This window comes from Danio rerio, chromosome 12 (genome assembly GCF_049306965.1).
Source record: "Danio rerio strain Tuebingen ecotype United States chromosome 12, GRCz12tu, whole genome shotgun sequence".
Lineage (NCBI taxonomy): Eukaryota > Metazoa > Chordata > Actinopteri > Cypriniformes > Danionidae > Danio > Danio rerio.
In genome coordinates, this window is record NC_133187.1 from 41,407,945 (window position 1) to 41,414,988 (window position 7,044).

The 7,044-nt window shown below is 42.1% G+C and overlaps 1 long non-coding RNA gene across 1 annotated transcript; it reads right to left on the reverse strand.

Annotated features, from left to right (window-relative positions):
• Positions 1 to 411: 411 nt before the first annotated feature.
• On the reverse strand, positions 412 to 4,750 carry LOC141376862 (uncharacterized). The gene is made up of 2 exons (XR_012388152.1): positions 4,608 to 4,750; positions 412 to 2,144 (listed from the first exon to the last, which is right to left on the reverse strand). It is a non-coding gene; the product is annotated as an uncharacterized lncRNA (long non-coding RNA).
• Between the last annotated feature and the right edge of the window lie 2,294 nt (positions 4,751 to 7,044).

Consider the following 7,044-nt stretch of genomic DNA (forward strand, 5'->3'; position numbering starts at 1 on the left):
ATAGTGTGAAAACGTGAAAAGAGAGAGACAGGGGGAGGGAGAGAGAGAGACAAAGAGAGTAAGTAGGCCTCGAAGAAAGCCTGAGAGCGGTGGAGCCAGAGAAGATAACCTCCAGAGCAGGAAAGGAGCTGAGCAGGAGAGAGGCAGAGCAGGAAAAGAGACAGAGCAAAGTTGACCATCTATTTTGGATCATTCTTGACCATGTGACCAAAACCCAAATGCTGAGACATTCAAACTGACTAATCAACATGTGACCACATCGTAAAACCCCTAAAGTCCACACACAGGGCCCTGATCTAATCAGTATCTGCCTTTGGAGTCAGTATGGACCGTGTAAGATTTCCCCTATATTAGGCACCAGATTCAGCAAAGTTCAGCAGGTCGACCCGGAGACATGAGAAGAGACCAAACTGTAGTTAGAATGGTTTATTCTGCAAGCCTGATGATAAGGATGAGCAGGGACATATATACATAGTGGGCTGACCTTTAAAAGTTATACAGAAGAAGGAAGACACTCTTAATATGGGCATGTTATACAAACAGAATAAAGAAGAAATGTATATATAGCGGGGACTTTCCAGTATGGGAACTGTCTGCAAGACCGAAACCAGACGTTGACCTTCAGACCTCCGATGCACACACACACACAAAAAACCACAGACACTTCTGCTTCTCATGCAAGCACACTTAAAAGAGGACAAAATGTTCTCTCAGTCCCCTCTTTTAGGCCAAAGGCCTAACGCAAAGGGATTCTATCATATCGTTGACCCATCATACTGTCCATGGTGGCATAAACACGATTCATCAAACATTTGTAAAAGAAAAGGACCACAACAACAAACAAGAAGGAAAATAATACATACAGGAATTATCATAGTAAGGAAAGGAGTCACCCAGCCGAACAGACCCATCATCCAACCCCAAGTTGTGTCTGGGACATAATCAGAAGTCATGGCAGTTTTTAAACCCTTGGAGAGTAGACATAGCAGTACTCATTTACATACCCCCCCCTGGGATGCTGTTAAGAGATCTAGAGCCATTCTGTTTTGCAAAACCATGGTACGTAGATTACCCAGCTCCTTATTCTGGGCCTCATTAATTATTTTTTGAGGCATTCAGAAATAGGCCCATGCGATAGTCCAGGGTCTCAATTCTTAGTAGAGCTTTTCCCACACCTATTTGCGGAAATAGAGCCAATACCATTTTACTACCAGTGGTCCATAATTTAAAATCCTCGGGCACGTCAGTACCCCATACAGAGTCATGGGGCTTCATTTCAGGGACACTGCGTTTAACTCTTTGCTGCGCTGACAGGACCTGGGCTGTCACAATAAAAGTGTGATCAGTCACATGCACAGGGGCACACTGCCCCGTCCAGTTGGCCGGTAGGGACATGTAGGCGTTTTTCCCACACAACCACCACCCACCCTGGACCACATAAGTGCCATTTGAGGGTCCTGAGATGTCGACTGGGGCCCCCTCTCCCGAGGAGGCAATTTGTTGACAGTTAACAGTGCTTCCCATGAAATGAGAGCCCATGGTCTGGTTATAACACACAGGGTGTGTAATAGAGTGGTTAATAAAAACCTTGTGGCTAATAGGTGAGGGTTTAGCATGGCCAAATTTTACCCAAAATAGAGCATCACATGTACCATTTCTAATGCCAATCCGGTATGGATCATAGTCATTGACAATTATATATATGGGTCCTGGTACCCTGATCCTGCAAAACTGGCAAAACATTTAGCAGCTGTTTTATTCATGGGTTTAGCATAAAGAGGGGTTTGCTTGGCTGAATGAGGCATAACAGAACATACATAACAACCAGATACATTATATGACCTAGCTAAAACTTTCACATATTGATACCACATATTATTTCAATTGGATTGTCAGCCCCATCCTCTGCCCATCCAAATTCATGATCATGTGTCCAGCGTTTCAGCCTGGCTGCATCAACTTGTACAACAAGAAAGAGAAACAGTCCAATTGTCCGCAGCAAAAAGGAAGTCATGCTGACCCTTGCCTTAAGGTAGACAGTGCTACGTGTTTAGCTCCCATCTGTCTCCCAAACGCAATTGTGCAGCTGTAGAGGTGAATTGCAGCTGTAGAGGTGTCGTCTGTGCTGAGGGGGCCCCCAAAATCTGTAAAACAAAGAGAGTCTGCAGACAGATTATCATAGTACAAAACTTATACATTTTTATTATTCAATAGGTGCTCGTTTTATCCTGGTTGCATGGATCCACTGTGGAGAAGAGGAGGTTAAAACGGCGGTTCTGGTTACAGCCACGACATCCGTCGGGGGGCCATATTTGGGGTCCCCCAGTTCTGTGCTCATTTTATTGAACTGTCTAATCATTACTCTGTCACCAACCTTAAATGGGTGTGTTGGGTCTACCGGCATCGGGGCTGAACCAGAATGTATATTAGTCCAGTATGCATGCAATGTTGTTAGTAGCTGTTGTGCACATTCACTCATATGAATATCCAAAGAACCGTCACCCAGTGTGGTACCCCTTTGCCTCCATGGTGAGGGAAAGGGTCGTCCCATCACAGTCTCATAAGGAGACAGACCGTGAAGACTTTTGTGAGGAGACATCCTCATGTCTGCTAAAACGAGAGGTAGCAAGGCGAGCCAATTTGAATGCCCTGCATGTTGCATAGCCTTTCTTAATTTGTCCTTAATAGTCCTATTAGTTCGTTCTACTATACCAGATGATTGTGGATGGTAGGGAATATGTAGCTGCCAATTAATTTGGAGTTCTTTAGCTAGATTTTGTATTACTTTCGCAGTAAATGAGGTTCCCTTATCTGAGTCTATGGCACATGGTATACCATATCGTGGAATGATTTCCCTTGTCAAGTATCTGACAACTGTATTAGCATCTTCCTTACTGCATGGAAAGGCTTCAACCCATTTTGAAAGTTTGCCCACAAAAACCAGTAGATATTTATTAGGACCCCTCTTTGGCAGATGTGTGAAATCTACCTGCCATTCCTGAAAAGGTGTTTCAGGAAGGGGCAATTGTTGATGTTTAGCTTGAGGTTTAGTGATATTATTTTGAGCACATATCAGACATCTATCTAGCGTGTTATTGACATGGTGCTGTAAATTACTGATGCATAAAAAGGAACTCATTGTGTCTATTAACTCATTGTGTCTATTAACTCATTGTGTCTATTACCCCTCTTCGGCCGCGGTGTGTAACACCGTGAAACTCGCGGACGAGAAAAGGTGCACAGGATGATGGCAGGCATAAACGGCCTTTGCCATCTAGCATTATTCCATTAAGATCGGTCGTGGCGTCACATTCAGACCAGTAAGTATGGTACTAAGTATTTAGTAAGCTACTGTTTTAGATGTGTCAGGAGCTCCTCCTGATCATCCTTCCACGCGAGGCGTGTTTTTATACGAGTGCGTGTCTTTTTGCCCTCATCTGTTTCTTCCTTAACAGTTTCTGTTTGTACTATATCATGCTTGGGATCAAGAGCAGGTATTTTTGTTGTTATTTCTTCATTGTCATAGGACGAACCCATTTTGGTTTGAAGGATAAATCGATAATCTGCCCCAATTAGTTGGCAGTGACGCGAACTGCGCAACAGCATGTCTACAAATTGCAGTGGTTTGTCCACTTCTGGTAGAAGAGATATAAGATCTTTAAGAACAGAGGGTGAGGGCGGAATTATCTCTATCCCTCGTGGTTTAGCAACCCACACCGCAGCCACATTAGAGGCTGAGGCAGTGCCCTCCATGCTGTCGGAGGGGTCTGGTTTAGTTTTAATCATTTCTGTCAGAGACGGATAAATAGAAGCATGAAATAGATTGCGGAGGCCCCGTATAAGGGGGCGGTGACGTCATGGTGGTTTTAGCAGCTGCAAGAGAGCCTCTCTTATCTGCCGTAAGGGCAGTATTACTTCTGCTTTTAGGTTTGGGGACAGATTTCAAAACAGTTTTAGGTGTAAAAATGCCTTTTTTTTTTTTTTATCCCTTCATATAGAACTCATTTTATACCATGTGTCATATCCATTCATCATATATTGGTCATTCCATTCTGGATCCCCATATCAATTTGTAAGCTAACTGAAGGAAACCTGGGTCAAATGTTCCTTCCCTAGGAAAGTCTCTCCATTGAGACTGTCCCTCTGTCCACCCAGCTAAATTGGACAGCCAGGGTTCAGTGTAAAATTCCCACCCACATCTATCCATCCATTGCTTTGGACTCTCACTGGGTTCTGGTTTTGGATATCCTTGTCCCATATTGCTGAAGCTGGTGCGTAATACTTATTTACTAAAATTTATTAAATCCCCTGATTTGTGGAACCCAAATTTAATCGGGTACAACAACACAAATCCTTCTGTGCAATTTACTGTTTGAAGTAAACTTGACAGGCTAGCAAGTGTCAAATTAATAAATTTCCCTGATTTGTGGAACCCAAATTTAATTGAGTACGACGACACAAATCCTTCTGGGCAATTTACTGTGGAAAGTAAACTTGCCAGGATACTCTGTGCTCTAGAACACAGACCTCTCAACTCAATTGTAACTAAAATCTTACGATTTCCTGAGATACACCGGAGCAGGCAGTGTGAATAAAAATTCTCTTACCTGATCAGATGTATCCCGGACGAGCCCCCAGATCTGTAAGATTTCCCCTATATTAGGCACCAGATTCAGCAAAGTTCAGCAGGTCGACCCGGAGACATGAGAAGAGACCAAACTGTAGTTAGAATGGTTTATTCTGCAAGCCTGATGATAAGGATGAGCAGGGACATATATACATAGTGGGCTGACCTTTAAAAGTTATACAGAAGAAGGAAGACACTCTTAATATGGGCATGTTATACAAACAGAATAAAGAAGAAATGTATATATAGCGGGGACTTTCCAGTATGGGAACTGTCTGCAAGACCGAAACCAGACGTTGACCTTCAGACCTCCGATGCACACACACACACAAAAAACCACAGACACTTCTGCTTCTCATGCAAGCACACTTAAAAGAGGACAAAATGTTCTCTCAGACCGTCTTTGATGAACAAGATGTTTTGCCATATAAACAAACCGATATGATTGTTTTCATTCCTACAAAATCTATACAAAGAAGCTATTCTTTGCCATAAAAGAGAAATTACTGAATCAAGACAGAAGTCAGAGAAAATTCCAAATTTTAGAAGAAAATTTCAGATGGTACTTAGAGGTTTTTGCATCTGAACATTCGTCCCGTGTGTTACTTTTGTACCCTGCTGATGGAGTAGTAAAGTAACCAACATAGGTTCATTCTGAAAACATAGCCCTATATGCATTTCTGGAGATTGTGAATTATGAACCCAGAAGTACGCATAACTGCATTTCTATTTTACAATAAACGCTATGGAGTGGTTTAATGCCGTTTCTTTTCGTGCTAGCCAGCTGACTGCCTACCTCCGTATGGATGGCTTTCTCATGGTTACCAGCTTGTCCAGTAGCTTACCATGTACATCGGCAGACTTGAGATGCAGAGAGGAGTTGACCTCGATGACAGGGTTCGAGTTTGAATGATTCCGGAAAGCAAGTAAGACAAAAACAAAAGTAAAAAAAAAATAAATAAAAATAAAACAAACAAGTAATTAACAGGGTGAGAATGTGGTAAAATCTGAAAGCGTGGTAAAAATCAGGCGAGGGCTTTTTTCTTTCTGAATTGCTGTTTTTTGGGTTTAGGGAAGTGGGTGGGCTGGTCAGTTTGGGCTTTTTAAAACACTATTGGTTGGGTTTAGGGAAAGAGGGTTGGTCGATTGGTCAGTTAGTCAGTCAATCAACAGCGGCCTCTGGTGGATTTACTCAAACAGCAGGCGAAAAAGACAGTTGCAAGATAAATTTGAGATCTGAAAAAGTGCACACAGCAACCTCTGGTGAATTCGCAAAAAAAAAAAAAAAAAAAAAACTGCTAAAAAAATTAAGCTCCTGGGACATATTTGGTACTCTCCAGAAATATATACAGGGGTACGTATCCACAATGAGCCTGAATTGCAAAAATCACTGCTATAATAATTTACTTTCAACACTGAAATTAAGACGTAACCGCAGGACATGGTTTCAAAGTCACGTGATATTTGGCAGCTCCATCAAGAGTTGCATGAAGAATGTGCTGTTATAGCTTAAACAAATAGAGAAAATGCTGTCAGGTAAACTCGTTTTGTTCTTTTTATTCTATGTTATTTTCATGCCTGCTCTCCCCTACAACAAAAACCCAATAAAATGCAGTTGTTTATGGCGGTAAGTGATGTGTTTGTGGTAATTTGTGTGAGTTTGAACAGCCATGTTCACTAAATCAAGACAACAAATCAAGATTAACACACACATTTGCCCAGGGCTCTCAGATCAGCAGACGAACCCAATGAGCTGCAAAAACAAGTCTATATTTACTGACACATCTTTAGCTGTTAAACTGTTCCAGAGCCAGGCTATCTGAAAACATTTATGCGGGCCTGCATGGTGCCCCCTGTGGACGTGGAGCCCCTGGGCATGAGCCCAATTGCCCATATGGTGTATGCAGGAAGCTCAGTGGTGAGGAACACCTAGTGGGGAAATTAACTGTGTGACACAAGCCAGAACGCAACACAAATTATTCACAATCGATAAAACGGATCTAACAACTACCAATTTAGGAGAACTGAATACAGTTTTTTTTTTCTGGCCAAAATACATTTTACAGACTTTTTATTACAGTATTGGGAAAACACGTTTAATTCCATATTTATATTATTATTATTACTACCACTTACTTCATTCATTCATTCATTCATTCATTTATTCATTCATTCATTCATTCACAGAGGATTCCCTTGCAGCTGCAACCCATAACCCAGTACAGGGAAGCACCCATACACTCTTACATTTACACTCGTACACCAAGGTCAATTTAGTTTACCAAATTCACCTATAACGCACGCCTTTGGACCGTGGCAATACCAGAGCACCCATAACCCACACAAACAAAAGGAGATCATGCAAACTCTAGAAAAAAGAAATGCCAACTGGCCCAGCTGGGACTCGAACCAGCAAC